Below are 14689 nucleotides of genomic sequence, written 5' to 3'. Positions count from 1 at the left end.
TTGAAAAATCTTAGGAAATCAAAGTTGTTCTTCTAATGTTCAGGATTACAAGAGTTTTCAAGACAATTTGCGAAGTTCGACCTTGCAGGTCGCAGGCCAACCCCTCCGGCTACTCCGCGGACAGCACTCCCCCCCCCCCCCCCCCCACGTAACTTTGGAACGTTTGCACCTACCTGAATGAAATTGTGACATGTTGGTAAGTCTATGGTACCTACTCTTGAGCATACTCAAACTGTCAGGGCAGCACCCCCCCCCCCCCCCCCGTCGCGAGGTAGACCTCGGATCAAAAGTTATTTTGAACCTATTGACCAGGGAACGCTGCCCTGACGGTTTGAGTATGCTCAAAAGTAGGTACCGTAGACTTACCAACACTGTCGAAATTTCATTCAGTTAGGTGCAAACGTTCAAAAGTTATGTGGGGGGGGGGGGGAGTGCGATCCACGGAGTAGCCGGAGGGGGTGGCCTGCGACCTGCAAAGTCGAAATTCGCACATTTTCTTGAGAACGCTTGTCATTCTGAACATTTGAATCACAAGTTTGGTTACTTAGGATTTTTCAATTGGCACACACAATTTTTTGAAAACAGGCCAATTTTTAACTTTGATCGCCAATATTTCGGCGAGGAAAAATCGTAGAGCCCTACACTTCAGCTCAAACATTTTCTTCTTTATTTTCTCTCTGAAAATGCCGTAAAAAATGGGGGTTGTCCCCCATTTTTGTTGTCAGTTGTCAATCTGAAAATTTTGATTTGGGGTCCGCCCAGAAGCCCGAGGCCCCGCCCCAAAATGTTAAGTACTTCCTCTTGACCTAAGAACACTTTCAAAATCTCATACTTATTGGACTATTTAACCTAATATATTGTAAGCATACGAAACAAACTAATTCAAAACAATGGAATCATTTTCCTTTGCTTCCTCCAACTGTTTGTCCTTCTCTACTTCTGCTTCAACCTGTGTCTTTGTTGCTGCTGCATCAGTTGTCTTTGGTGCTGGAGCCGTGTTTATTTAGCCCGTAACGTTCTTTCTTTTTCGGTATAGAAGCGCTGGAAAAGCCCCATTAAATGATTTCGTCGAGTCCTTTAAAATTCGCTGGATAAGTCAGTTGCACTGGCCGAAGCTCCGAGGCCGAAAGTTCCGGGTGCTGGAGCCGTGGCTTCGATTGTCCGGGTGCTGCGCCCGGAACTTTCGGCCTCTGAGCCCGGAACGCGGACTGTATGTCTATATAAACCGTAAGAACGGCTACTAGGGACGGAGTTTTTTTTCAGTGTAACTTGCAGGAACGCAGTCGGCCATTTTGACGCGGGAGCACTGCTAAGGGGCGAAAGCTACGCTGGTATTTGGGACGCGGACGTGAGAAACGGTCCGAGAAAGGCTACTTGATGAAATTAGCGCGGAGTCGAGGCCGAGGAAGGAGGGAAGTTTCCGGGAGACAAAAGGGTTAGGGTTAGAGGGTGGGGGGGGGGGGCGAAATCAATAAATAAGGTCAACTTGAGCTTGCGGAAGACCGTGGCGGCGGACATTATCTTACCTCAAACACGGTTTCAGATCGCCTCTTGTTTACTTATTCTGTTTACGCATCCTTTCCATCAGGACATGCAAACGAACCTTCCGCTTTCGGTTTTCGCCTTGTCCATCTCGGCGTCGGCCCTCGCGCAACTTTCCTCCCGTCTGCCCGGGAGAGTTCTGGACCGGGACAAGCAACACGAATCCACGGCGATTTCTAAGAGAATAATTTGTTGAATATATTCTGTTTGGGTTCGTCTGTGCATCTTCATACGGCTCGAAGAGTGGGCTCATGCCGATAAAAATAATTCGATTGTAGCTCATCTAATTGTGATCATTGAGGGGTTTGGAGGACAAGACGCGTAAGTAGGGTTCTTGTTATTTCAAGAAATACGCGGTTAAAGTTTAAGAATTACATGGAGCCTTCATGCCGGGAAGGCAGTTCAAACACACTTTTTGATGGTCAAAAATTGGATTTTCGCGGTGAATTTTTATGAAGTATAAATTTAGACTAGTTTCAGTAGAAATCATTAATATCTCATTTTTTTTTAAACAACGCACTTATCCCACTTGTCTGCCAAGCCCTTCAATTGGCAAACGTCTACACGAACAGGGAACTTTGAGGCTATCACGTATTAACGTCCAGCGCAACGTCCGGAGGACGAGTGGCTTTCGTCGCGATCTTCGCATTTTCAGTGACCATCCCAGCAAAACGTCCAGTAACGTTTACTCTCTTCTCCCCGGAGAAAAATATTTTTATATTGATTTTGCGAATAATTTATTGCAAAAGCAAGAATCTAGCCCCGCTCTGCCATCTCATCAGAATAATTGAAATCGGAAGTGAGAAATAAATGCCTCCTTCAACTTGATGGATACAATTTGAGCGGCTCAGGAGTTGCAATAGTTGTATCGCGTATTTTGGTTCAGCGCGATGTTCAAATAGCGAGTGCGACTCCAGTTGTATCCTTGTGTTTTGAAAATTGCAAAAATTAGAACTAGCGCTTTGCAAACTTAACCTTCATACATACATTTACGGTGCTTTAAAGTTTGCATCGCTGTTTGTAAAGTAACTTTTTCTTCTTGCTTCGTAAGAAGTCAGGGAAGTTCAGCGCCAGTGGTCAAGGAATTTAAAAAAGAAAATTGAGGTAAGTCAGGCCAAAGACAAGAGAATTTTGCAATTGGATCAAATCGCAACTCTGTGAGCTGAACGGACATTGCTCGTGCAATTTTATACCTTTACAGTGTACTTCTGCAGTTGATCGCATCTCATAATTATGTCAAGATGTTATAAAACCTTTTTCTTACCGATTTGTCCAAATTTTGATGCTTTTACTTTTCCGCTACGGCCGTTTCGAGCAACCGCTCATCGTCAGGTGTTCAAAATTTTTAAAAAACTAAAATTATAATACGCTTTTGCGATCGTGAGTAGTTGCTGTTCGGTTTTCGCGTCCGCGTTTCGCGATGTGACTGATAACCCTGGTATTTGTTGCTGTGTCCTTCCTGCTCACTCGCGTCATCTTGTAGTAGTTCATCAAGGTGGGAGGGGTAATTACGGTTGTTATGATGCTTTCTGTCTGAGAATTGAGGATGGTTTTGGTTTTGAATCTGTCTATTTCGAGTTGCTCGCAAACTTTCATTTTTTTACCCTTTTTGCATCTTCTCATCACCTTTATTTCACATTTTTCAGGGGGGTGTTTCGAATTAATTAAATGGTCAGACAGAGATGTGTGACCGTACTTCTTGTTCCTGGCATAGTTTAGGTGTTCCTTGGTCCTCGTTTTAATACCTCTACCCGCTCATAATTATGTGCAGCAAGAGGCTGATTATTGAAATCGATAGACAAAACGATAGGCAAAGAATACAGGAAATGTGGAGTGATCCCATTGGTTGAAACGGGTAGTTCTTACAGACTAAGAGGGAATATGATGAACTAACTGTAGGATTTCTAGTCGATTATCGTCAGTTAGTCTATTACTTATCTCCTTTCGTCCATGGCGAACACCCGCTTCCATGAATAGGCTCACCCCAGTTTTCCTCTGACTTTTATGTCTATCACTATGTCTATTTTCAATAATCAGCCCCCATCAAAATCAATTGACCAATTTTAATCAAAAAATGACACAAATCTGGAAATTTTTCCGTGCTTAACGCTACTTTCATCACATTTTCAAAATGATACGTCTTCCGACGCTTCAATTCTCGCCGTGTCTGGCGGTCCATTCGTCGGTACAGTGCTTACGTTGACGGGAGTAATAAAAACCATGTTCAATAAAGCAGGCTAGAAAGGGGAAGCGACCCCTGTCTGGCCAAGGCGGGAGGGAGCGAACCCCCTCAGTTGGCGTTATGACGTGCAGGTGAAAAAATTGACGGCAAATTGGAGTGCGAACCCACTGGAGCGGAAGCGGGGAGACGGAGAGTTGAGGCACAAACCGCGTAAATTCATAGGGTCCCCGGTCTGAGTTGCGCGGTTTTCGCATCGGCGAGCAGAATTCGAATCATGCCTCTTTTCACTGCTAGGGTGACGGTGATCGAATCAGCCTCGGCATTCCTCGTTCGTGATACCGCCGAATACCTGAGCCGTGTTTCCAACGCCCCCGTTTCTACGCCGCCCCCGCCCGCCAGATTTCGCGGAACATCGGTACTTCCTCGGCTATAAATTGAAGTCGGAAATGCGCAACTTTCGATAACTGGCAACCTCGCGGCATTGCTAAGTGGGCTTCGAATAAGGGGGCATTTTCCCCGAGCTAATGACGACTGCATTCCGGGATACTGCGTCAGGATCTGTGAGCCAATTAAGGTGATCTACGCATCGGGTACGTTCTGATTCGGCCGTCAGGTGGCGCTGATGTAGTAAGCTCGATGTCACCCCTGCAGCAGGTAAATTCGTAAAATGGAGTGCTTTAAAAGAAAATTAGATTACGCGTAGTAACTAGATATTTGAAACACTTATGCATTTTTGGGTTTGTTCTAACCATCTATCTTAAAAACTGTTTCTTGAGCAAATGAGAAAAACAAAAAAAAAAAAAAAACCCTGAGATCAATGCTTCTGAACTTATGACTAAAGTCAGAACATTACTTCATACAACATACTTACTTATTACAACATACTTTTCAGTTACTTGCTGTTAACTGGGGAATACATTATAATTCAAATGACATTTCTTAGTTTAACAATAAAGAAAAGAACAGCGTGAGGAACCAATTCAATTTTCCTGGCAAAAGTTAAGGCTGCCCAACATTTGCCGTGACATATAGAGTTATATTCGTGTAAATGAATCTCTGAACGAACAAGCAGGGCATTTTTTTTACTGGGGGACCGATCGCATTCAACGCCTGGTAGGTCTTAAATGCAACATCAATGACGTCTAGGAGGCTTCCAGAAAATGGAGTTTTTCATTAATATACAAGTGAGAGGGAACTACTGTTGTTTCATATACGACATCTCTAGGTAATAACTGAAGTCTAGGGTGAAATCCAGCTACCTTTTGACTTCCTTCATCAATAGCAAGTGTGAGGTTCGCTTCTGATTTGAAGAGCAAAAGTATCCGACCCATGGCATCTTTTTTGCTCGGATGCTATCATTCCTGTTTGGTGCATTAATTCGTATATACTGGTCTTATCAGATGAAATTTAAAAGCTAGAAGTAGAAAAAAACAACCCAAAAACAGCCGTGAACGATTTTGGGAGAAAAATTACGGAGGAGTGTGTTGCGCAGTAACTTTGGATGCTGGATTACATTTTGAATTTTGTCGCCACCCAGATAAGACAGAAATATTTAGCCAATATTTAAACAATATTGTTTTGATATTTATGCAAACATCGGGCCAATAATGGTTAAATATTGAGCCAATGTTAAAAGTGTACACCATATTTCCTCTTGGCATAAACAATGTTCAATACTTTAAAATACTGTGAAATACGGTGCCAATACTAAGAAAGTATTTTTATAATATTTCGGGTTAACATATTATTTTTAAAAATACTAAATCAAGATTCTTTAAATATTTTTTAGAAAAATAATTTTGATTAAAATTGTATCAAAATATTGTCAGTATTGTGTAAATATTGCGACAATACTGACAATATTTGCCCAATATTGTAAAAATATTATGTCTTATCGGGCACATCCTCACTAACGTTTCCCTGTGGTTTTGATTTAAGGGACAGGGCAATGTAAAGTTCGAGGTACAAATAGAGGTTTAATTCACTGGATAAATTGCTGTTAAATTCATGTGAACTATCTCCGCGATTACATCATTCGATCTCGCGGTCATTTCGCGCAAATCAATTAATTTCTTAATTTCATTTTTTTTTTTTTTATGAGGATTTTCCATTTTTCCCATACTTTCGACGACTAGAATGGCACCTCGACGATTTTGAATATTTCACGACGTAAATGAAAAGATAAATTCGTAAAAAATCCTCTAGAAGCAACTTGTTGTACTCCGTTTTCCTTTGTATCGTTTTGCTTCATTTTCCTTGAGAAGATTGAATTTTAGTATGAGGCAGAAGTGAGAACGCTGGATTAACGCAGAACGGAACAGTGTTTCTTGTATTTCAAAAATTAACAAAGTGGTGATGTAATATCCTCCATAGTAAGTTAACACTATATACATAAAAAACTACACCAAACTAATTAAACTATCATACATCATCATCATCTTCCACGGAAAAAATAGGATAGTCGTCCCAACTAGCGGCTGGTTGTGAAGATTATCCTACTTTTTCCGTGTAAGCAATTATTAGGCCTATAACATAAAAACTCTTTCATATAATTTAATGGTCATCATGAAAAAGTCATCATTGTAACTCGGGTAAATCTACTAACTTTACCCATTTGAAGGAACCACGTCCGAAGCGCCTAAAGAAAGTCGACTGCGACCTTGGAATTTTCACTTTGCAAGTATAAGTCCACCATAGGATACGGTTGGGTTTACAGTCTGGATCTTTGGCCTGTGGCCACCCAAGGGGCAGTTGCCGGTTCCAATCATTGCATGCGTTTATGCAGTTATCAATCGCCTTTTCTCGAACAAAATAATCCGGTTTTATGCCCCACATTTTCGCGCACGGCTCAGATCTTCCTGCGTTTGCACTGTAGATCGACGTCACCTGCAAAGCGACGGAAACGAACATTTTAATGAAGTGTTTCTATTGTGATCAGAGACAAGAGACCCTCCACTGGCCTCTTCGCGACAGGTGGAAGCTTTTACTTTCGGGGTTTCAACACTTCCTTGTGGACAATTATAAGGGAGCAACAGTCATCGCTCTTTTTTCGGCTGTTGACCTACCTACATGGTGGATGATGAGCTTCGGGTGACGTCATGAACCAAACAAGTCTCCCAAACTTCGGCCATTTTCGGCTTGTTTGCAAAACGAAACTGCCAACACGTTGTTGAACATCAACCATGTAGGTAATCCAATAGTAGAATGCTGAAGTCCCGAAGGTAAAAGCTTCCACCATGGCCAAGATACTAGAGGAGGGTCTCAGGTCCCTTATTGTGATACCCAAAGAGCACGGTCGGTGATAAATGGGTGTTTTTTTAACTTTTGCTGGAGCACAAAAACGAGTTTCCTGTGATAGATTTTGGCTGGAAATTAACTTGTAGCCGTAGCCACAGGGAAGGGGCAGGCCTCCCGGAACCCCTTCAGACACTGTGTTGCGATCGTATAAAATTGATCAATGCCAATGGACCGAGGACCCCAATGAGGGGTAAGTGAGACCCCCCCCCTTTCCCACACAGATTTTTCTAGCTACGCGTATGAAATGAACTTCATTTTGCAATGAGAAACCGCAATCATGCTCATCCTTTAAAACACTTATGAGAAATCAAGATGGAGGCCTTGAGGGAGGCTGAGAATCACTTTTTGAGCATCCTTTAAATTCTCGCTTTAAATAGAAATGGCGACTAATGTCCTTCAGACCAGTCAGAGTTACCCCAGTTTTACAACACCACGTCACACTCAAAATGGTTGCAGTTCTTTAATTGAGGATAAAAACTACATTACATACGCTTTGTTTACAAAATTTCCACTTTTCGCTCTGAAGTCAAGTATGCAACCGGTCATTGTAGTTAAACATCGTGCGGATAACAGCAATAAATAATGAATAAAGGAGAAGATTGGCCATTAGCTGTGATTAGTTTATTAAGTGCGTTAACACATTGCCGAAGCTTTTCGACCCCACTCGGTCATCTTCAGGGTGCAGAATTATATACAAGCATGAAACAAACAGTGCGTAAAATATAAAATACAAGCACTAACTATCAAATAACTACATTTTTCAAGCTAAGGCGTGCAGCAGGCAGAAATAAATAAATGTATAAGTGCATATGTAATATATAAGTGCATATAAATGCGTAAGTGTTCATTGAAGTAATTGTTGTTTGTTTTTACTTTTCGAAACCGTGATTCACAATAGTAGTCATTCCCAGTGCGTCTCGCTTGGTGGTGTTACGACCGGAGTATTTCATCTGCATCAAGTTATGTATTCGCCTTATACTTATTTTGCAACGAAAACTTCAAAAATACAATCAATCTTACAGGTGCATCATAAAAGCAATGAGTAGTCTGGCATTTTCGAAAATACACGTCTTTTCAAAATTTACATCACATCATAAATTCCTCTACGTTTTATCGGTTAAAAAGCGCATTAATTTTTCTTTTGATCGGGTCAATTTTGTGTGATTTTATACATGTGAAGTGGCAACTGCGATTCTGTCTCTCTTTCAGCTTGAAGGCGATCGGGACGCGTACGCTGGATGATGGCGGTTTAATTAAAACTGACCGGCTTTGATACGTTGATCTCCGGAAAGCTCCTTTCTACCTCCATTAAAAGCGGTCTGATCTCAGAGTCATGCCAAAGGCGTTTAATATACGGTACTAGAATTCCTGGAAAATGTGCAACTCCAGAGTGCTTAGTCGTATTCAGTTGACCCATAGAGCTTATAAGCAGCCCCAAAAAAACCAAACCACCCGTGTCTTTCAAAAGCAACGATGCTATAATGTAACAGGGTATCCGACGGGATAAGAGCGCGTGCGCTGATTTGTGAGCAGACACAATCTGGCGTGAGATTCGGATCGCGTCACAATAACTCCACAGATATTATTTTATAATCCAAATAAATTGATGATTTGGTTTGATAAACAAATACAATGTCGGATGACTTACCTGAATGGTTTATCATGTTCGCATGAAGTTCGTAACTTGTTTTGTCCCTGTATCTTTTATGCCACTAACTATGACTCGCACTAAATTTTAGCATGAATACGTCAATTTTGCACGAGGGTACCATAATGTCTGGTTCATACATGAAATCACCCATCTGCTTGTGGAAACTATGAGATTATACATTGTTTTAAAAATGTGACAGAACTCGAGGTGGGTTCTTCACCCCGAAGTAAAATCCACTCGTGGTACGTGTAGCGGCTGTAGCGTGCTAATTATCTTTTGAGAGAACAATTTTGTACCGTAGCGTAGCGTCAAGTCATAATACGACTGGAAATCACACTACCAATATATGGTATTTTAACTGAACTTGTATCCATTCGAAAAAGCAAACGTATAAATGATAAAGTAAAAAAGAACCCCCAAAACACAAATCCTACCTGCACATAGTTTCTTTTGATACATTATTCATTTACACAGATCCTTCAAGAATAAAATAAGCACTGGAAAAAGAAACACATTGGATCTAGAGTCCAGACTCTTAAAAACATCGACAAGAAAAAGTACTTTTGATTCAATCAGAATCTAGACAAAATGAAGAACCAAGCCTCTTAACTTTAGCGAATTTCGTTTTGATTCAAGCAAAAATCCGATTGAATCAAGAGTATTTTTTCTTGTCAATGTTTTCAAGAGTCTGGACTCTAGATCCAATGGGTTTTTTTTTCCAGCGAGTTCAGTTGAGCACTGACTATTCAATATCTTTCGAGAAAATTGAATCATGACCACACTTTGAACTGTATATTATACGGAGAATGAGAATGTGAAGTCAATGATTTGTCTTAAATGATTTTGATGAGTGGATTTTGCGGTAAAATAAAATGACTTACCGCCATGACCAGGAAGAAGACGGAGCAAAGAGAACTGAATTTTGCACAAGACGGGGAAATTTGAATCATTTTAAATGTTGTAGTGCACGTTATCTCGAACTGAACCTTCGTTTTTACGTGCAGCTTGTCCAAATGAAGTTCAGTTCAACCGTTCAAACTTTCTGTCACGCGTTGTAATTTAATAGTGATAACGCCGGAAAACTATTTTTAGGTTCAAGGTGATTTTCCCTTCCTTTTTTGTACCGTTGTAGAGACGAGATGAGTGTATGACAGGGAGGAAAAGTATAGGGTATTCTGGAAAAAGGTACATACATACATAAAGTCGCTTTTATAGCGCCGCCTCGCGCTCTGCGACGCCCAATCGCCATTGCCCCCTATCCTCCCAGAGATCATCAGGCAATTGGCACCTTCTGATCTCCTCCTCCACCCCTTGTCGCCAACCTTTCACAGGACGTCCACGCCGTCGCCTTCCGGGAGGAACCCAATCGAAGACCTGCTTGGGCAACCGGTCGTCTGCCATCCTTCGCACATGTCCATACCAGACCAACTGCTTGGACCTGATATCGTGCACGATGTCCTTCTCCACACCCATGATCTCGCGTACTTTTACATTGCGGATACGCTCTCTTCTTGAGATGCCAGCAGACCTCCGCCAAAAGTCCATCTCAGTTGCCCTAAGCATGTCTTCAGTTCTTTTCTTGAGTTGCCAGACCTCACTCCTGTAAGTTACGATACTCCTCACGATGACGTTGTAAATTCTGGAAAAAGGTGCCAGTATATATATCTCAAGAACGCTTTTGGATTTCAAAAAACTATGTATCCGTGTTCCCTAAAATAAAGAGGGCAACTTTTCTCTTGCCCTCCCTCCTGGGGGCTTTTCGAAATTTTCAAATTTAAGCCGCGTCTCGATGATTAGTAGTAGAATCTTCAAATTTGTGCAACAAATCTGCGTTTTGAACTTTGACTGAATCGGCCTCTGTTAATAGACCCATACGAATGATTAATCTCTCACAGAGCATGTTTGACCAATCTTCTCTTCTTGTTTCTCTGAAGAATTTCAATTCTATAAAATATCTCAGCGCCGATTTTGCCCTCAAGCTCAACCGCTATGATTGTCGCAGAGATTTCAAATTTGATTCAGAAAGCTGCATTTTGAGTATACCCAACAACTTTACTTCATGAATTTATGGGAAAATCCACGCAAGGGGATAGCCATCTTTACGGAGTACAAAAGAAGGAATAATTTATTCAAGAAAATCGTTCAAAGATGGGGTAAGGGGATTGCCAATTCGAGTTTTTCTTCTTTCTTTTAATCTTAAGAGTAGACTCAAAATGCAGCTTTTTGGCTCAAATTTGGAAACTCTGTGACCAATCATCGCGAATCTACAAAATTTTGAAGAAAAAAACAACTCTATGAAAGTACGTTTAAAGGGTTTACATTCGGGAAACATTTATCCGATTTACATTTGCTGTGGTCTTATTACTGTATTCTTCTCGTACACTGAAAAAAAAACACATTGAATCTGGAGTCCAGACTCTTAGAAACAGCGACAAGAAAAAGTACTCTTACAAGATAAAGTACTCTTGATTCAATCAAAATCTAGCTTAAATCAATAACCAAGCCTCTTAATTTAAGCGGATTTCGTTTTAATTCAAGCAAAATCTGATTGAATCAAGATTATTTTTTCTTGTCAATGTTTTCAAGAGTCTGGACTCTAGATCCAATGTGTTTTTTTTTTTTTTTCCAGTGTAGAGTTTATTTCTAAAATAAACAAATCAGAGTCATCATTTTTTCTTTATATTTGAGGGATGATAATAGGCACCCTCAAGGGAGCACACAAGTTATAAAATGCTGAAAATGTGCACCCTCAAAATAAGCGAACATGTATTATACAACGTTTCTTGAAATTCAAAGCGTACTATCGAGTTATTCAAACAGACTCGTGCTTCTGAGACACCCTGTGAAATTCATCAACACTTGCATGCAAACTGGAGAATTTTTTCATGGCTATGAGTTGCTTTTTCAATATCTACCTTTTAGTATCAGTAGAATTCATTTATAATGACGGGGTAACGGAATCGAAAAAAAACACGCAGAGCTTACATTTTTATTTCCTTTGAATAAGTATGACTCAAATCGAGGAGTCTGAAATCAAATCTGTAAAGTTGTATGTGAGAATAGTATCACGCATTTCGGTTTGACGCAGCATTTAAAAGGCGAGTGACTGTAAAATCTCCGTGTTTTTAATGACCTTTGCATTGAAACGTCCAGTTAATTTTACCACCTCTCCCCTGGAGAAAATATTTTGATATTGACAATGAGATAAGTTGCCAAAGGTAGAATGTAGCCCTGCTCTTGCGCTCATATCAGAATAATCGTAAAAAGAAGTAAGAAATCGAGTTCGCCTTCAACTCGATGGATACAATTTGAGCGGCTCAGGAGTTAATATAGTCCTATCTAGTATTTTGGTTCAGCGCAATGTTCAAATGACGAATGACTTCAGTTTTAACCCTTCTGTTTTGAATGACGTCCTCAGCTCCTCCTTTTACGTCTTTCGCCCGCAGAAAAGTATTTTGATGCTAGCATTGTGATAAGCTGCAAGAGAAGGATTATAGCAATAATGAAAAAAATTATACAGCGGGTAACAAGGCTAATTTTCACGGAAATATACCACCAAAACGTTTCAACTGAAAACTCAGCATTCCTCCTCAGTTGTATTAAAAGAGTTAAAAATTGTATAAATCTAAAAACGTAGTACTTGGCTGTACCTTTCAAAGCGAGAAAGATGTTTTTTTGGAAGAAATTTTGATTATACATTCACCAGAAAACACCGCAACCAAGCATCAATGAAACAAATCCCGCGCTTAAAGTTTCAGCCGATAGATAAGCAGCTGAATATCCAGCAAACCAAACCACGCAAAATGAGCATTGAGGAGTGGACCTAAATTTTTTTTTGGAGGTGTCTGATTTTCTATTTCACCCTTATTTTACACCCTTTCACTTAGCTACACATTGACAAAAAATTCGTGTTCTTGCGTTACTTTTCGTTCATATAGGAAGTGAAACGCAAACCAACCCAAATCTGAAGTGCCTTTGGTACAGTTTTCCGTGAATTTAGCGTAGAAAACAATTACGAGAATATAGGAAACCCTAGAAACAATGGAAGACTTGAGTTATTCTTTGTTTTACTTCCCGTATTACACTAACTTTCGTTTTGAGTTATCTCTCCGTAACTTTTGCTACTCAAAATCAGCGAACATTGTGATACAATGTCTGAAAGGTAGTAGCACTGAATATATTGGTATTTGGAGTGTAGCCGAGTGCTAGAAATAATGTAAAATTGTCTTTAAAAAACTTACATTTTATTAACAAACTTAGACCGAAGCTTTTCGAAGCAAACGCTTCATCGTCAGGGTCACAAAATGGATATCACAAAGGCCATAATTTAATTTCAAACAAGGCAACAGATTGCATTGATGGTAACAATTGATAACAAGCTATTAGATCAAAACACTCTTAATAATCATCTTCTCTTTTACTTCTAACAAACCCATGGAACCCAAACTCTTCAGCTAAACAAATACCTGAAAAAAAATTACTGTAAAGCCCACATTGAAAAAAAATCTCGGTGTATTTACTAAGAAAAGGGTAAAATTACCAAGAATTTAGGGTTCTATTTGATCCCAGTTTTTTCTTGGTAAAATTACCATTTATGGAATTGGTAATTTTACTGGACCTTGGTAAAAACGCCAATATTTTTTATCGACTGTGGTAGAATTACCGAGATAAATTGGCAAAGTTACCGGGAATTGATTACCAATAAAAGTGGTATTCTTACCTAAAAAAACAGTAAAAATACTGGTTTTTAGGTAAGCCTACCAGTCTGTCATGGTAAATTCACTAATAATTGGTAAAAAAAAGTGAGATGATAAAGGTACCAACGGACCTTGGTAAAAACGCCGTGAATTTTTTTTTCAGTGCAGGATCTTTTTGAAGAAACTCAATCTAGATATGACCGGTTTGCTTAATGCTATCTATTCGAGCATGAAAGGGACGAAAATATGGTGGATTCAACGAACGGTGTTGGGAGTGTAATGGCACGGGCAGGAGGGGTCATAATGATTGGTTCAATCAAACGTGACCACGTCCCGTGATCCGCGCTCCCCGTCCGAACGGAAAATGAGGCGGCCAAATAACAGGCACGGTCATCTGCAGGGATTTTTCCCACCCGCGGATCACTTATTACTCGCCGCCCCTCGCCCTCCAATTTCACTCGCTCATCGACGACCACGCACTCAACTTTCTGACCGGGGTTTCTCATTCCGCGTTTATTCGTCACATTTATCATCATCATTTTCACGCAGAATGATTTCCATTTCATTTCAGTCAAGGAGAATGGAAATATAGTAGGATAGAATTAATTTTATTAACGTAGATCAATATAAAAAGCCAGCCGGTCAAGTTTACAAAAAATTGGAATGGAAATGACCCATCTCAATTATTAGTCCAATAATCGTATAAGGCTTATTATATATTAATCGTATAAGAATTGCTTATTTTGCTTTCGAATTGTGGGGAATTTTCACGGTTTCCTCTGAAATTTCGAGTCACGCGTCGTTAATTTGTAATTTTACCTTGCAGTAATTATGGTAAATAATGCGCATTAATCTGCCTCTGGACGTTATTTCCTCTCCACACTTCATCCGTTTCATTATTCGTGCTCACTCCTTCAGCACAACATAATTTAGTTTATGTGTATTGTGTCTCTTAGAGAACTAAAATGTTCGTTTCGCGGAAATTACTAAAGCACAGTCTCTTCTGGTTACCTGCAGGTGGTTTTCTGTATTCGCTGCACTCTGATAATTATGATTTAGGCTCTGTTGGTGCCATTCGGTTTGGGCAAGCTGCTGTAACGGTTTTTGACATTGGTTTGTGTTACAAGAAACAAGGTTATGCGAAGAAATTAGACCCTGAATCAGACGAGTATCGGCAGATTCGATCAAAAACATACTGTCAAGGAGCTGAGAAATTGCTGGAGTTATGTCGAGCAAAAAAGGGTGTGTATATCAAAGTTGGGCAGCATATAGGTGCTTTGGAGTATTTTCTACCCAAAGAGTATGTTAACACTCTGAAAG

Source organism: Bemisia tabaci, chromosome 4 (genome assembly GCF_918797505.1).
Source record: "Bemisia tabaci chromosome 4, PGI_BMITA_v3".
NCBI classification, from domain to species: Eukaryota; Metazoa; Arthropoda; class Insecta; order Hemiptera; family Aleyrodidae; genus Bemisia; species Bemisia tabaci.
This window is presented reverse-complemented; position numbering follows the sequence as displayed.